This window comes from Mus musculus, chromosome 13 (genome assembly GCF_000001635.26).
Source record: "Mus musculus strain C57BL/6J chromosome 13, GRCm38.p6 C57BL/6J".
Taxonomy (NCBI): domain Eukaryota; kingdom Metazoa; phylum Chordata; class Mammalia; order Rodentia; family Muridae; genus Mus; species Mus musculus.
Window position 1 is genome coordinate 9198851 of NC_000079.6, and position 16150 is coordinate 9215000.

Sequence of the window (16150 nt, forward strand, 5' to 3'; positions counted from 1 at the left end):
GCCACAGAATCCTGAAAGCCTGTGGGCTACTAGCCTAGAGTAGTGCACAGTAGCAACTGTGCTTAGTCTCAACCAAGGGGGAAAGCAAGGACCAACACCAGAGGTTGTCCTTTTACTTCCATTTACAAGCCTTGGCATACAAATGCCTGCGATCACACATGCACCCACCCACCCACCACCGCCAGTACACAGAGTTGGGGTTTTTGTTGTTGTTGTTGTTTATTTGTATTCAGAGTGATCTCGCCTTAGGTTTTTCTCCGCCCCGAGTTCAGGGAGTGTTCTCAGCTGGGTTGGCTTGGAGTTGCTGTGGACTGAGCAGAGCCAAGTTGGGCCCCAAGCTGTCCAAGAGGAAGGGTCACTGGTTTTTAATTAATACTGCACTGGTCACAGCTTTCCTTTCGCCCAAGCCAGCACGCTCTAATACAAACAGGACTGGAGCCGCCCCGTGGCCACGCCTCTTTTCATTTGCATACAGTTTGCTGGCCCTAGTCTGCTCCATCAGCCCCACCCGTGTGCGTCCCACATCTCTCCTCCCATCCTTATTACTGCCCTGGTTTTGGCACCTCACTTCCAACACAGTTTTTTTAAACGGGCGGGCCAGGGAAGATCCGGCTGGGTGATTGCTCTAGAGGACTATGGAGAAGACAAAGCCCTACCACCTCTCTAGCCTCCTGAAGCAAGTGATAGTGACACACAGGGAGAGATGGAATGTGAGGGAGACCCTGAACACAGGTGGTGGTTGTGCAAGCAGCTGCTGCTGTGGCATCCCTTACCTGTACACAGCGCTGGCAGCCACCAGTGTGAGCCTGCCCAGCATAGCTAAGGTGTCTCCACAATTGCCAGAAGAACCTTGGACTTCAGGCAACCAGAGAGTGCAGAGCCTTAGGCAGAGGCAAGGATTCAGTGCTCAGAGTACTGGGGCAGCCTGGGGCCACCCTGTCTCCAGCACCCTGATAGCATGCATTTGCACTTAGCTTGCACTCCAAAGATGACGACTCACTGTTTTGAAAATCAGTCGATGAAAAAGCTATTTCCCTAATTGTCTTAAAGGGGTCTCATTCTTTCCTTCCAACTATTTGTTTGTATTGTGTATATGTCTGTGTTACGGTGAATATAGAACCCAGAGGTCACCCTCTGCTGTCCTTCAGGAGCAGACAACTGTTTTGACAGTTTTGTCTGTTTGTTTTTGTTTTGTTTGAAGCAGGGTTTCTCACTGACTTGGAACTTACCAAGTAGGCTTGGCTGGCTGGTCCGAGAGCCCTGGGGAATCTGCCTGCCTTCCCTCCCTGAATTTGCCAATACTGGGATCACAAGCATGCCTGTCTTTATAAAAACAACGTGTTTAACCTGTATCTATTTATTTATTTAAAGATTTGTTTTAGCTGGGCAGTAATGGCACACACCTTTAATCCCAGCACCCAGGAAGAAGAGGGAAGTGGAGGCTAGCCTGGTCTACAGAACAAGTTCCAGGACAGCCAGAGATATACACAAAGAAACCTGTCTTAAGCTACCCTCCCCCAAAAGATTTTATTTCTAATTATATGTAAGGTGTGCTTTCATGTGTACATATGAGTGCACGTGCCTGCAGAGGCCAGAAGAGGGTATTGGATGCCCTGGAGTTGGGCTTACAGGTGGTCGTGAGCCACCTGACATGGAAGCTGGATCCAAACTCAGGTCTTCTGCAAGAGCTGAGCCATCTCTCCAGCCCCATAAATTGATCTTTATTTTTGATTTGTTTTTGAGAAGAGGTCCCACTTTGTAATCCTGGCCAGCCTGGATTCACTATGTAAACCAGGGTGGCCCCTGTGTGATAGAGACCCTCCTGCCCTTATGCCCTAAGCTCTTTTGTAATCCAATACCATATAAAATGAATATACATATATACACATACATATGACTTCTTCTGTGTGAGTTAGAGGTCAAGAAATCAGAAGGCTCAGAAAGAATACATGAGGGAGGGAAGGAGGGACAGAGGGACAGAGGGAGGCAGGGAGGGAGGGAGGGAGGGAGGGAGAGAGAGAGAGAATATGAATATATGAATGAATGAATGAATGAATGAATATATGTAGGAGTATGGGGCAACCAGGTTTAGGATTTCACTGCAGGAAACAACAAAGAGGTTTCAGGAAGTAGAAGAGAAGAGGTTAGGAGCTTGGAGGAGGAGTTTGGCAGTGATGTAAGCAATGGGCGGAGCGAGGAGCTTCTAGGGGTAAGGCTAGACCTCAGTACAGAGTGCTTACTTTTCTCATCTTCTTACTTTTGAGATGTGTACCATCTCTTCTACCTTCAGGCTTCCGTCTAATCCCTTGTGGTTGTAAACGGGATTTTTAAGTTGGTTGAAGAGGCTCTACTTTAAACTCACTACTGAGACAGTCTACTCCACTCCGTAGCGTGTATGAACAGTCTCTATCTGGCCTTATGTGGGCTCTTGGAATTGTTCTCCTTGGCACTGGCTGTTTGGCCACTAAGAAGTTTACAGTGATCATGGGCAAAAGGTTTAACTGAAGAAAGAATGCCTCCGCACAGAACTGAGCTTTGCCAGTGTGACTGTCTTTCTTCTTGTAAACATCTCAGTGACTTTCTCCGTTCTGGTTATGTCTCAACAATGACTTTTCCCACTCTGGTAACATCTCACAAACAGCTTCGGGAGCCTGCCCCAGGCTCCACTGTCGGCCTCTTTCAGCCTGAGGGAAGCACCTGGCCTGTGCTTTCTAGGTCTTTGTGTCAAGACTGCAATTGCCTTCGGGCATTTAAAAAACCCCATTTACTCTTTCTCTCCCTAAGAATCCTGGTCCTACATCGTTTGCTGTCTGCACTTAGAAACAATTTCAATATCACGTGAATATCTCATTTATTTATTAAATCTATTACACCTAATTTTCCAACCTTTTGACAGAAAGTCAAGACTGTATATTGGTTATTTCTTTGTAGCCCCAAAGAGAAGACATTTCTTCCTTTCTTCTTTCAAGCTTGGATAAAGGCCATACAACTCAGGTTCCACACAATTTGCCCGTTTAAAGTGCGCCTTCCAAGAGTTCTCGGTATGACTATAGAGTTGTGTCGCTGTCAGCACAATTGACCACAGAACATTATCAACACGTGAAAAGAAACATAAAAGTCATGAGGTGTCATTTTTCATTATCCTCCTCTTCTGATCCGCACCCCCTCCAAGAAATCATTTATCTGTGTTCTGCATCTAACTATAATTATAAGGACTCATAAATATTTCCTCCTTTTCCTTGCTAACTGTTCAAGTGACTGAGGACTGCCACTCAACTTCCTACATCAACTTTAAAATTAAAAATTGATCAACTGATTGATGATTGATTGATTGATTGATTGGGGTGGGGCTGAGTATATAGTTAGAGGACAGTTTTTTGGAAGAACCCCCTTCCATCCTGTGGGTTCTGGGACTCAAATTTAGGTTTTCAGGCTTGATGGTAAGTGCATCTAGCCACCAGGCCATCTTCTGGGCCAACATCAACTATTTTAGACAGTATTTGTCTCTTTCAGTGTGTTAGTCTCCATGTTTGTCTGTGTTTTTTGCAAATTACAGGATTCCACTTTTTTTTTTGTATAAACAAATAGTATCTCAGTGTGTTCCATTTCATATACCTATTGCTCCTTTGTATGTCATTTTTTGGAAAAATGACTATTGGGAATGTGGCTCCTTTTCAATTGGGTTATTTGCTCTCTTGTTATTCTTTGGGTTCCTTATAGTTGACTCTTTTTTCCCCATTCTGTTTATTGACTCTTCACCTTGTTGACTGTTTTTGGTTTTTTGTTTGTTTGTTGTTTGTTTTGTTTGGCTAGGAAAAGTTCTTTAGCTTGATGTCAACCCATAATCCCATTGTTGTTGTTACCCGCTCCGCCCCCTGTTTGAAACAGGGGCTTTCTGTGTAGCCTCAGATGGGTTCCAAATTTGGGATCCTCCTGCCTCAGCCTCCTGAGAGCTGGGGTTATAGACATGCTCTGTTACAAATGCTTTTTGAAGACATTCAAAAACTCATTGTCCAAACCAATGTCACGAATCTCTGCCCTGTGACTTCTTCTAGTTCATTATTTTGGGTCTCACCTTTGAGTGTGTAGTCAACCTCAAGTGGACTTTTGTGTAAATTAAGATGTAAGGGTTGAATTATTCTGCATGTCCAGTTTTCCCAACACCATTCCATGAAAGGAATAGAAAGAGTAACTCCTGCCCTGTGTGTGTCCTTTGTTGACTTATGCCTGGCAGTAAATGCACAGATTTCTTCCTGGACCTCTTCCCTTACATTGGGTTTTACATTTATTTTCATGAGACTACCTTGCAATTTTCATTACTGAGGGTTTTTGCTTTGTTTTGTTGAAATGGAGGTTGTTTCTTTTGTTTACAAAACAGGTTATCACAATGTAGCCTTGGCTGGCCTTTAACTTGCTACATAGAGCAGGCTGATTTAAAAACTCATAAAGATCTACCTGCTTCTGCCCAGTAAGTCCTGGGATTAAAGGCATGCACCACCATACCTGGCTTATTACTGTGGTCTTGACTATATTTTGAAGTTAGGTAGCATGAAGGCCTCCTGCTTTCCCCTGCCCCCACCCCGCCCCTGTTTGTTTGTTCATTGTGGAAGTTTGAACAAGAAATGTCTCCCATGGACTTGGGTGTTTGAACCCCTGGTCCCCAGTTGGTCCTGTTGGGAGGTTTAGGTGCTACAGCCTTGCTGGAGGAAGCTCACTTGAGGTGAGCTTTGAGATTAAAAGCCTTGGCCATTTCCAGTCTACACTCTGCTTTGTGGTTTCCTTTGAAGATGTGAGCTCTCTCAGTTCTTTATGGCTTCTGCTTCCTGTCATTATTTCCCTGCTGTGATGCACTCTTATCCCTCTGGAACCACAAGCCAAGACAAAGTGCTCCTTCTAAAAGCTGCCTTTGGTCACGATGTTTTGTCATAGCATCAGAAAGTGACTAATACATTTGTTTGGTCAAGATCTCTGTGATTGTTGGCCTTTGTTGCCAACCTGACTGGCGCGCACACACACACCTCTGGGTGTGTCTCAAAGGATGCTTCAGAAAGATTTTACTGAGGTTGATGTGAGTGTGGGAGGCACCCTCCATGGGCTAAGGTCCAGAACTGGATACGGAAGAGAAACCGAGCTGAGCACCAGCAGCCATCTTTCTCTGCATCCTGGCTTTGAACACAGTGGGGTCAACTGTTTCATGCTTTGATGCCATGTCACCTCTACCATGAAGACCAGACCCTAAATCTGTGCCCTGAATGAACCCTTCCTCCTGTAAGTTGCTGCTTATCAGATATTTTGTCACAGAAATGAGAAATGCCATTAATACAGATGTTCTCAACATGTGGGTCACAATTCCTTTGTGATCAAACAACCTTTTCCCAGGGGATGCCTAAGACGCCGGGAAAACACAGATATTTATGTCATGATTCACAACAGTAGTAAAATTATACTTATGAAGTAGCAATGAAAATAATCTTATGGATGGGGGTCACCACAGCATGAGGAACTGTATTAAAGAGTCACAGTATTAGGAAGGTTGAGAAACACTGAGTTAATGCAATGGCTTTGGCTGTTCAGTATCCTTTGTAGTTTGTACACATTTTAGGACTACTTTTTTTGCGTCAGCAAGATGGCTCTCGATGTAATCCTCGATGGCCTAGAGCTCGCTATCTATGAGGTCACTGGGCTGGCCTCAAACTCTCTGAGATCTGTCTGCCAATGCCTCCCAAGTGCTGGAATTAAAGGCATGGGCCACCACCCCTGGCCCTCTGATGTTGAAGTATATATACTTCTAGTAATGTCCTCTGGTCATTTGTGCCTTTGTTATTATCCAGTGGCTTTCTTCCCTCTTTTTAACAGTTTTTTACTTAAAGGTTTATTTTATTTGTATAAGTAAAGCAAGCCCTGTTCACTCTGTCTGCCACTTGCTGGGGTATCTTCAACTAACCTTCAGCTTCACAATGTGTGTATCCTTTTTTTTTATTACATATTTTCCTCAGTTACATTTCCAATGCTATCCCAAAAGTCCCCCATACCCTCCCCCCCCACTTCCCTACCCACCATTACCATTTATATTGGCCCTGGTGTTCCCCTGTACTGGGGGATATAAAGTTTTCGTGTCCAATGGGCCTCTCTTTCCAGTGATGGCCGATTAGGCCATCTTTTGATACATATGCAGCTAGAGTCAAGAGCTCCGGGGTACTGGTTAGTTCATAATATTGCACCTACAGGGTTGCAGATCTCTTTAGCTCCTTGGGTATTTTCTCTAGCTCCTCCATTGGGAGCCCTGTGATCCATCCAATAGCTGACTGTGAGCATCCACTTATGTGTTTGCTAGGCCCCGGCCTAGTCTCACAAGAGACAGCTATATCAGGGTCCTTTCAGCAAATGCTTGCTAATTTATGCAATGGTGTCATTGTTTGGAGACTAATTATTGGATGGATACCTGGATACGGCAGTCTCTAGATGGTCCATCCTTTTGTCTCAGCTCCAAACTTTGTCTCTGTAACTCCTTCCATGGGTGATTGTTTCCAATTCTAAGAAGGGGCAAAGTGTCCACACTTTCGTTCTTCTTCAGTTTCATGTGTTTTGCAAATTGTAACTTATATCTCGCTATACTAAGTTTCTGGGCTAATATTCACTTATCAGTGAGTACATATCATTTGAGTTCTTTTGTGATTCTGTTACCTCACTCTGGATGATGCCCTCCAGGTTCAACCATTTGCCTAGGAATTTCATAAATTCATTCTTTTTAATAGCTGAGTGTACTCCATTGTGTAAATGTACCACATTTTTTATATCCATTCCTCTGTTGAGGGGCATCTGGGTTCTTTCCAGCTTCTGGCTATTATAAATAAGGTTGCTATGAACATAGTGGAGCATGTGTCCTTCTTACCGGTTGGGACATCTTCTGGATATATGCCCAGGAGAGGTATTGCTGGATCCTCCGGTAGTACTATGTCCAATTTTCTCAGGAACCGCCAGACTGATTTCCAGAGTGGTTGTACAAGCTTGCAATCCCACCAAAAATGGAGGAGTGTTCCTCTTTCTCCACATCCTCGCCAGCATCTGCTGTCACCTGAATTTTTGATCTTAGCCATTCTGACTGGTGTGAGATGGAATCTCAGGGTTGTTTTGATTTGCATTTCTCTGATGATTAAGGATGTTGAACATTTTTTCAGGTGCTTCTCAGCCTTTCAGTATTCCTCAGGTGAGAATTCTTTGTTTAGCTCTGAGCCCCATTTTTTAATGGGGTTATTTGATTTTCTGGAGTCCACCCTCTTGAGTTCTTTATATATATTGGATATTAGTCCCCTATCTGATTTAAGATAGGTAAAGATCCTTTCCCAATCTGTTGGTGGCCTTTTTGTCTTATTGACGGTGTCTTTTGCCTTGCAGAAGCTTTGCAGTTTCATGAGGTCCCATTTGTCAATTTTCGATCTTACAGCACAAGCCATTGCTGTTCTATTCAGGAATTTTTCCTCTGTGCCCATATCTTCGAGGCTTTCCCCCACTTTCTTCTCTATAAGTTTCAGTGTCTCTGGTTTTATGTGAAGTTCCTTGATCCACTTAGATTTGACCTTAGTACAAGGAGATAGGAATGGATCGATTCGCATTCTTCTACATGATAACAACCAGTTGTGCCAGCACCATTTGTTGAAAATGCTGTCTTTCGAGGCCCATTGGACTTGCAAACTTTATATGCCCCAGTACAGGGGAATGCCAGGGCCAAAAAGGGGGAGTGGGTGGGTAGGGGATTGGGGGGGTGGGTATGGGGGACCTTTGGGATAGCATTGAAAATGTAAATGAGGAAAATACCTAACCAAAAAAAAAAAAAAAAAAAAAAAAAGAAAAATGTGGTTTTCTTGATACCATATACTGGGACTTAGAATTGAAGCTCAGGTAGTGACATCTACAGAACTTACATCTAGGATACGGAAAGATGTGCTCCACATCAACAATAAAGCAAACCACCAACCATGACACTTAAAATGAAGGCAGTATATTGGCCTTCCTTGCATACTATTATTTATGCAAAGTAATAAAATTAACTTATGCAAAATAGTAGTACCATTTCAATTTTCTGTGCTGATTTATGATTATCCAAGCATTTTCACAATAAATCCTCATTGAATATTCAAAAAAAATGCTGTCTTTCTTTCACTGGATGGTTTTAGCTCCCTTGTCGAAGATCAAGTGACCATAGGTGTGTGGGTTCATTTCTGGGTCTTCAATTCTATTCCATTGGTCTACTTGTCTGTCACTATACCAGTACCATGCAGTTTTGATCACAATTGCTCTGTAGTAAAGCTTTAGGTCAGGCATGGTGATTCCACCAGAGGTACTTTTATCCTTGAGAAGAGTTTTTGCTATCCTAGGTTTTTTGTTATTCCAGATGAATTTGCACATTGCCCTTTCTAATTCGTTGAAGAATTGAGTTGGAATTTTGATGGGGATTGCATTGAATCTGTAGATTGCTTTTGGCAAGATAGCCATTTTTACAATGTTGATCCTGCCAATCCATGAGCATGGGAGATCTTTCCATCTTCTGAGATCTTCTTTAATTTCTTTCTTCAGAGACTTGAAGTTTTTATCATACAGATCTTTCACTTCCTTAGTTAGAGTCACGCCGAGATATTTTATATTATTTGTGACTATTGAGAAGGGTGTTGTTTCCCTAATTTCTTTCTCAGCCTGTTTATTCTTTGTGTAGAGAAAGGCCATTGACTTGTTTGAGTTAATTTTATATCCAGCTACTTCACCGAAGCTGTTCATCAGGTTTAGGAGTTCTCTGGTGGAATTTTTAGGGTCACTTATATATACTATCATATCATCTGCAAAAAGTGATATTTTGACTTCATCTTTTCCAATTTGTATCCCCTTGATCTCCTTTTGTTGTCGAATTGCTCTGGCTAGTACTTCAAGTACTATGTTGAAAAGGTAGGGAGAAAGTGGGCAGCCTTGTCTAGTCCCTGATTTTAGTGGGATTGCTTCAAGCTTCTCACCATTTACTTTGATGTTGGCTACTGGTTTGCTGTCGATTGCTTTTATCATGTGTAGGTATGGGCCTTGAATTCCTGATCTTTCCAAGTCTTTTATCACGAATGGGTGTTGGATCTTGTCGAAAGTTTTTTTCCGTATCTAACGAGATGATCATGTGGTTTTTGTCCTTGAGTTTGTTTATATAATGGATTACGTTGATGGATTTTCGTATATTAAACCATCCCTGCATCCCTGGAATAAAACCTACTTGGTCAGGATGGATGATTGCTTTAATGTGTTCTTGGATTTGGTTAGCGAGAATTTTACTGAGTATTTTTGCATCTATATTCATAAGGGAAATTGGACTGAAGTTCTCTGTCTTTGCTGGATCTTTCTGTGGTTTAGGTATCAGAGTAATTGTAGCTTCATAGAATGAGTTGGGTAGAGTTCCCTCTACTTCTATTTTGTGGAATAGTTTGTGCAGAACTGGAATTAGATCTTCTTTAAAGGTCTGGTAGAACTCTGCACTAAACCCATCTGGTCCTAGGCTTTTTTTGGCTGGGAGACTATTAATGACTGCTTCTATTTCTTTAGGGGATATGGGACTGTTTAGATCGTTAACTTGATCCTGATTTAACTTTGGTACCTGGTATCTGTCTAGAAATTGTCCATTTCATCCAGGTTTTCCAGTTTTGTTGAGTATAGCCTTTTGTAGAAGGATCTGATGTTGTTTTGGATTTCTTCAGGATCTGTTGTTATGTCTCCCTTTTCATTTCTGATTTTGTTAATTAGGATGTTGTCCCTGTGCCCTCTAGTGAGTCTAGCTAAAGGTTTATCTATCTTGTTGATTTTCTCAAAGAACCAATTCCTCGTTTGGTTAATTCTTTGAATAGTTCTTCTTGTTTCCACTTGGTTGATTTCACCCCTGAGTTTGATTATTTCCTGCTGTCTACTCCTCTTGGGTGAATTTGCTTCCTTTTTTTCCTAGAGCTTTTAGATGTGTTGTCAAGCTGCTAGTGTGTGCTCTTTCTAGTTTTTTTTTAGAGGCACTCAGAGCTATGAGTTTCCCTCTTAGAAATGCTTTCATTGTGTCCCATAGGTTTGGGTATGTTGTGGCTTCATTTTCATTAAACTCTAAAACATCTTTAATTTCTTTCTTTATTCCTTCCTTGACCAAGGTATCATTGAGAAGAGTGTTCAGTTTCCATGTAAATGTTGGCTTTCCATTATTTATGTTTTTATTGAAGATCAGCCTTAGTCCATGGTGGTCTGATAGGATGCATGGGACAATTTCAATATTTTTGTATCTGTTGAGGCCTGTTTTGTGACCAATTATATGGTCAATTTTGGAGAAGGTCCTGTGAGGTGCTGAGAAGAAGGTATATCCTTTTGTTTTAGGATAAAATGTTCTGTAGATATCTGTCAGATCCATTTGTTTCATAACTTCTGTTAGTTTCACTGTGTCCCTGTTTAGTTTCTGTTTCCACGATCTGTCCATTGATGAAAGTGGTGTGTTGAAGTCTTCCACTATTATTGTGTGAGGCGCAATGTGTGCTTAGAGTTTTTCTAAAGTATCTTTAATGAATGTGGCTGCCCTTGCATTTGGAGCATAGATATTCAGAATTGAGAGTTCCTCTTGGAGGATTTTACCTGTGATGAGTATGAAGTGTCCCTCCTTGTCTTTTTTGATAACTTTGGGTTGGAAGTCGATTTTATTTGATATTAGAATGGCTACTCCAGCTTGTTTCTTCAGACCATCTGCTTGGAAAATTGTTTTCCAGCCTTTTACTCTGAGGTAGTGTCTGTCTTTTTCCCTGAGATGGGTTTCCTGTAAGCAGCAGAATGTTGGGTCCTATTTGTGTAGCCAGTCTATTAGTCTATGTCTTTTTATTGGGGAATTGAGTCCATTGATATTAAGAGATATTAAGAAAAGTAATTGTTGCTTCCTTTTATTTTTGTTGTTAGAGTTGGCATTCTGTTCTTGTGGTTGTCTTCTTTTTGGTTTGTTGAGGGATTACTTTCTTGCTTTTTCTAGGGCGTGATTTCCGTCATTGTATTGGTTTTTTTTCTATTACTATCCTTTGAAGGGCTGGATTCGTGGAAACATAGTGTGTAAATTTGGTTTTGTCGTGGAATACTTTGGTTTCTCTATCTATGGTAATTGAGAGTTTGGTCAGGTATAGTAGCCTGGGCTGGCACTTGTGTTCTCTTAGTGTCTGTATAACATCTGCCCAGGCTCTTCTGGCTTTCATAGTCTCTGGTGAAAAGTCTGGTGTAATTCTGATAGGCCTACCTTTATATGTTGCTTGACCTTTCTCCCTTACTGCTTTTAGTATTCTGTCTTTATTTAGTGCATTTGTTGTTCTGATTATTATGTGTCGGGAGGAATTTCTTTTCTGGTCCCGTCTATTTGGAGTTCTGTAAGCTTCTTGTATGATCATGGGCACGTCTGTCTTTAGGTTTGGGAAGTTTTCTTCTATAACTTTGTTGAAGATATTTGCTGGCCCTTTAAGTTTAAAATGTTCATTCTCATCAACTCCTATTATTCGTAGGTTTGGTCTTCTCATTGTGTCCTGTATTTCCTGGATGTTTTGAGTTAGGATCTTTTTGCGTTTTGTATTTTCTTTGATTGTTGTGCCGATGTTCACTATGGAATCTTCTGCACCTGAGATTCTCTCTTCCATCTTTTGTATTCTGTTGCTGATGCTCGAATCTATGGTTCCAGATTTCTTTCCTAGGGTTTCTATCTCCAGCGTTGCCTCACTTTGGGTTTTCTTTATTGTGTCTACTTCCCTTTTTAGGTCTAGTATGGTTTTGTTCATTTCCATCACCTGTTTGGATGTGTTTTCCTGTTTTTCTTTAAGGACTTCTACCTGTTAGGTTGTGTTTTCCTGTTTTTCTTTAAGACCTTGTAAATCTTTAGCAGTGTTCTCCTGTATTTCTTTAAATGAGTTATTAAAGTCCTTCTTGATGTCCTCTACCATCATCATGAGACATGCTTTTAAATCCAGGTCTAGCTTTTCGGTTGTGTTGGGGTGCCCAGGACTAGGTGGGCTGGGAGTGCTGCATTCTGATGATGGTGAGTGGTCTTGATTTTTGTTTGAAGGATTCTTACGTTTGCCTTTTGCCATCTGGTAATCTCTGGAGCTAGTTGTTATAGTTGTCTCTGGTTAGAGCTTGTTCCTCAGGTGATTATGTTAGCCTCTATCAGCAGACCTGGGAGACTAGATCTATCCTTAGTTTCAGTGGTCAGAACTCTCTACAGGCAAGCTCTCCTCTTGCAGGGAAGGTGCCCAGATATCTGGTGTTTGAACTTCCCTCCTGGCCGATGTTGTGTTCCACTCACCAGAGGTCTTAAGATCCCCTGAGGGTCCTGTGAGGACCTTGGGGGTGTCCAGAAACTCAGCGCACAAGGAACCCTGGTGCTGGCGTGAACCGGAAGAGACTTGTGCCCCTGATCAGGCCAGGTTATCTGCTTCCTTAATTAATGCAGTCTCAGGTCCCACACGATTGGATTGGAGCAGGTGCTTTGTTCCACTCACCAGAGGTCTTAGGATCCCTGTGTGGGTCCTTGCAGGTGTCCGGAGACTCTCCGGGTCAGGAACCCGGTGCTGCAATGGACCGGAAGGCTGTGTGTATCTTTATACCTACTGTCCTTTAGGTTTGGACTTCTCATTGTGTCCTGGATTTCCTGGATGTTTTAGGTTAGTATCTTTTTGCTTTTTTGCATTTTCTTTGACTGTTGTATCAATATTTTCTATGGTATCTTCTGCACTTGAGATTCTCTCTTTTATCTCTTGTATTCTGCTGGTGATGCTTGTATCTATGGCTCCTGATCTCTTTCCTAGGTTTTCTATCTCCAGGCTTGTCTCCCTTTGTGATTTCTTTTTTGTTTCTATTCCATTTTTAGATCTTAGATGGTTTTGTTCATTTCCTTCACCTGTTTGACTGTATTTTTCTGTAATTCTTTAAGCAATTTTTGTATTTCCTCTTTAAGGGCTTCTAGCTGTTTACCTGTGTTTTCCTGTATTTCTTTAAGGGAGTTATTTATATTCTTCTTAAAGTTCCCTATCATCATTATGAGAAGTGATTTTAGATCTGAATCTTACTTTTGCAGTGTGATGATGTGTCCAGGACTTGTTATGTTGGGAGAATTGGGTTCTGATGTTGCCAAGTAACCTTGGTTTCTGTTGGTTATGTTCTTATGCTTGCCTCCCGCCATCTGATTTTCTCAAGTGCTACCTGTCCTCGATATATCTGACTGGAGCCTGTCCTTTCTGTGATCCTGGTTGTGTCAGAACTCCTCAGAGTCCAGCTGTCTATGTGATCCTATGATTCTGGGATCCTGGGTTTGTCAGAGCTTCTGGGAGTCAAGCTACCTCTGGGACCTTGAGATCCTGGTGTGACCAAGTTCCTGGGACCCTGTGATCCTGTGATCCAGTGATCCTGTGATCCTGGGCATGTTAGAGCTCCTGGGAGTGGAGCCTCCTCTGGGTGTTGTGGGACTGGCTGTGGAGTTTGCACCCAAGGTAAAACAAAGTAGACCTAAGGGAACCCAAGCCACTGGTTGGGCAGGGTTTCTGCATCCCTGGATCCCTCTGGTCCCAGTTACTCTCGGTGGTGTTGGAACAGATATTGTGTCCTCCTCACCTCTGATCCTATGATCCTGGCTGTGTTAGAGCACCTGGGAGTCATGAGCAGGGTTCAGGGAAGAAGAGCAGACAGGGTTTCCCAGCTTGTTGGGTGAGAGCAGGGGTTGCATATCTATATGGAAAGTCAAATCCATGCTTGCATAACTCAGACTAAGTATTTTCCTAAGTATCACTATGAATCCATGTTCCTGAATGGCTCCTTCTAGAATCCATGGTATTTTTCAAATGTCCTGGGCTCCTCAATCAGTCATCCAGCCAAAATGCTAGCACCTTGGCCTACCTTGCCCTGCTGAGTAGTTCAGGTTGCAGCTCCTGCATCGAGGATTAATCCAATAGAGAAGAGATGGTGAAAGTTATGGGGTTACTCTTCACCTGGCTTGATCTCCTAGCTCCTCCCATTGGAGAGGGAGGCCCCATTTATCATGACTTTAAGCTCTGCACACAGGTCTTGCTGCTGTGGCCACTGCTGCCACCAACAAATGGCTTGGGGATGGAGGCATGACGGCTAGAAAGGGGGAAAGACTGGAGCCTTCTGAGGGTTAGGAAATCCTTCTCCCCATTTTCTAAACCAGAATTGCAAGGTTCTCCTGGTCCTTTCTGTACCAGCATTATCTAGTCTGAATTGTAGGCAGGGTTTTGCTGGGCGACACTAAAGAAGGAAGGCCTGGCAATTCACAGCTTTCACAGTGAGGTCTGAGGTTCTGCTTATCTTCTGCCTTGTGTCTATCACTATTCATCTTTCAGAGACTTCAGTTAGCTGCTCAATGTGTTGTATTACAGGTTTGAGTAACTGCATTTAGCTAGAGAGACGAGCTATGTATCACTCTGTGAAGACAAGAACTTATATTCTGTCTCTGCAGTTTCTCAAATTCCCACGGAAACTAGTTCAGTTTCTCACACAAACACAGAAATATCACAGATATTCTTCCTGGTATGCGTGCTATAATTGTTAGGTATATTTGGTATACATTGGTAATTTTTATATATTTTTAATTTCTCTCCATGCCCACCACCCTTTTGGTTGGGGTTGTCATAAGTTAGCAGGGTTTCATGTAGCACAGGCTGGTCTTGAACTTCCTATATTACTATCTTAGTTTTCTGTTGCTGTGATGAGATACTATGACCTCGACAACTTACAGAAGCAAGAGTATATTGGTGCTTACGGTTCCAGAAGATTATTTTATGACTATCATAATTGGTAGCATGGCAGCAAGCAGGCAGGCATGGTGATGGAGCAATGGGGGAGTGCTTGCATCCTTATCAGAGAGTAGGATGCAGAGAGGCAGAGAGAGAGAGAGAGAGAGAGAGAGAGAGAGAGAGAGAGAGAGAGAGAGAGATATTAAAGCCCATCTCCAGTGGCACAGCTCTTCCCACAAGGCCACACTTCTAATCCTTCCCAAAACATTTCTACCAACTGGAGACCAAGCTATATGATATATGAGCCTATGGGGGCCACTCTCATCCAAACCACTGAAGCTGATAACCTCAAGCTCCTGCTGCTCCTACCACCTCTTCCCAAATGCTAAGATAGAAGTCTGCCTTTTCTTCCAGACAGAGCTTGGAAGGGTATTGAGGCAGTGTCTCACAGTGTAGTTCAGGTTGACTTTGAACTTGCAACAGTTCTACCGCCTTGGCCCTCTAGTACTGGGTTACAGGTGTGAGCCCCCATGCACAGCATCTTCATTTATGCCTGAGGATCTGAGCTTTCATCTGTCATCAGCACCCTTTATTCCAAGGAATTTCCTGTCATGTGGGTTTGTTGGTGGCACACTTGTCTTTTGCATGAAAACACCTTTTTATTGATTCCTTAGGCGAATCTTTACAGTACAGAGAATTCTGGACTAAGGAGGGTCGTTGTTATGGGCGATAGTGATGGTTTGCTTAGGTCCTTTCTATACCTTAATGATGAGGCTCTTCTGTTCTCGTTCATATCTAATGGAGCATAAACCAGCATCCCTGCAGCTGCTCACCGTGTGCAGCGTGGTAGATTTCTTTCTCTTGCTGCTTTCCTGATGTACTGTTCCTGTCTGGCTCCCAGCTGTCTATCAGTTTATGATGTTCCCACATATGTTCTCTGTATTTGCTGACCTTACTGTTTAGTGAGCATCTGTACTCTGTAAATACACACTTTCTGTCTTAGTTAGGGTTTTACTGCTGTGAACAGACACCATGACCAAGGCAACTCTTATAAGGACAACATGTAATTGGGGCTGGCTTACAGGTTCAGAGGTTCAGTCCATTATCATCAAGGTGGGAAGATGGCAGCATCCAGGCAAGCATGATGCAGGAGGAGCTGAGAGTTCTTTATCTTCATCTGAAGGCTGCTAGCAGAATACTGACTTCCAGGCAGCTAGGATGAGAGTATTGAAGCCCACACCCACAGGGACATACCTACTCCAACAAAGCCACACCCACTCCAACAAGGCCACACATCCAGATAGTGTCATTCCCAGGGCCAAGGATATACAAACCATCATGTCTTCCATAAGATTTCATGAAAACCGTAGCCACTCTGCCTT

At 42.7% G+C, this 16150-nt stretch overlaps 1 pseudogene; it reads left to right on the forward strand.

Moving 5' to 3' along the window:
- The first annotated feature begins 635 nt into the window (after positions 1–635).
- Gm8784 overlaps positions 636–16150 on the forward strand; it is a 25504-nt pseudogene continuing 9989 nt past the window's right edge.